Raw genomic sequence first — 1,577 nt, forward strand, 5'->3', positions numbered from 1 at the left:
GTTCCTTTTACTGACAGCCAGGACTCCACGTCAGGGCACTTGGACATATGGTTGAAATGTTATTTCTAGTGAATCGTTGTATCAGTTTCACATCTACATGGTCATTTTCTATTCTAAAATTTAAGTACCATTTCTATATCATAATTAAGGATTTCCCAAGTCTTTGGGTTGCTCTCCATAACTATATATTTGTGAAAGAAGTTTATCGTTGTTTTTACTTGTTGATAATGAATGGAAAAAAATATAGTAAAAGGAAACCCCTTTCCTATAAATCATTTAATATAGTCAGGAATCCGAGTTTTAAGTTTAATGGGGGCTGTTATCAGGCTATGTCCTTTGAGAACCTACATAAAGCTAATCTGCAGCAGCAGTAAATAAACTAAAGGTGTGCCTCTCTATAACTTTTGCCATTGCCTTTCACAAAGAAAATGTGACTCAATATTTTGAAGGAATTTAAATAATAAATGGCACTCATAAAATTGCCAAACATGACTAATTGTTGGCAAAAAAAAAGTAAGTTTTTGGATCGATTGGCATTTACCTAAAACTTGTTAATTAAACATACCTACCTGAGTATTTTGACATGATTGGGGTTGTTTTTATGTGTTATGGCAGGTGATTAAAAGCTGTAAAATGAGTATGTGATGATTCATTGTCTGAAGGGGCCTAGGAAAGGACTTTATTTTCTGTCGAGGGGGAAAAAGTGAATCTCCTACCCTTCTGAGAATACTCTAAAGTCAGCTCATGATGCACTGTGATGGTTTTGTCTAATATTAATAGTTATGTTTTTTTAAATTACTTTAATAATATTTGTTGGGGGTTATGGTTGTGGATAAAGGAGAGAATTTATTGCTATTACAAACCAATTATGGAAAGCAACTTAAAAAGAAAACGTTCTGAATCTTAACTATGTTTGTATTTATGTAAAGTTATGGCCTCTTAACTTTTAGTTTGTAGTTTAAGTGGAAAGAAACAGTAGTGGTTTTTTGGTTGTAGTTTTGTAGTCTTCCTGTTCCCTTCACTCCTTCTAATGTGTATATTAACGTTCTTCAATGAAATAATAGGGCATTTAACAAAGATCGCTATGTGCAATACTGTATTTAGTGTTTCTATTTCAATTTTTTAGGATGTTAATTTATATGAAAATAAAGTGAATAATAAAAAAGCTCTGTGTCTGTTGTGTGCATCTTGCCAAAGGATACCTGCAAAATGAAGCCATTATATTTAAAACTTGGAGGAAAATAAGTTAGACCTTCTGTGTCTGAAGATTTTTAAAAATTTTTATTTCAGGCTTTAACAGTTGTTAGTAGTTAAGTATTTGATGAATGCTTGTTTTTAGAGATAAAATAATTATTCAGCCACTTCAAAACATGTTTTGAAAAAGGTTGAAATTTTCCTAATGCAATTTTAAGGAAACAGTATTTTCCGCTTACAAACAACAATATATTAACATTGGAGAAATCTTTGTTCTAAAAGTTAGAAATCAGATGCAAAAAATTAATTTGATACAGATTAAGTGGTGAAGGACTATTGAAAAAAGGATAAGACAAAGGAAAAATTATGGTGTGGGAGAGGTG

This window comes from Hipposideros armiger, unplaced genomic scaffold (assembly GCF_001890085.2).
Source record: "Hipposideros armiger isolate ML-2016 unplaced genomic scaffold, ASM189008v1 scaffold_113, whole genome shotgun sequence".
Taxonomy (NCBI): Eukaryota; Metazoa; Chordata; class Mammalia; order Chiroptera; family Hipposideridae; genus Hipposideros; species Hipposideros armiger.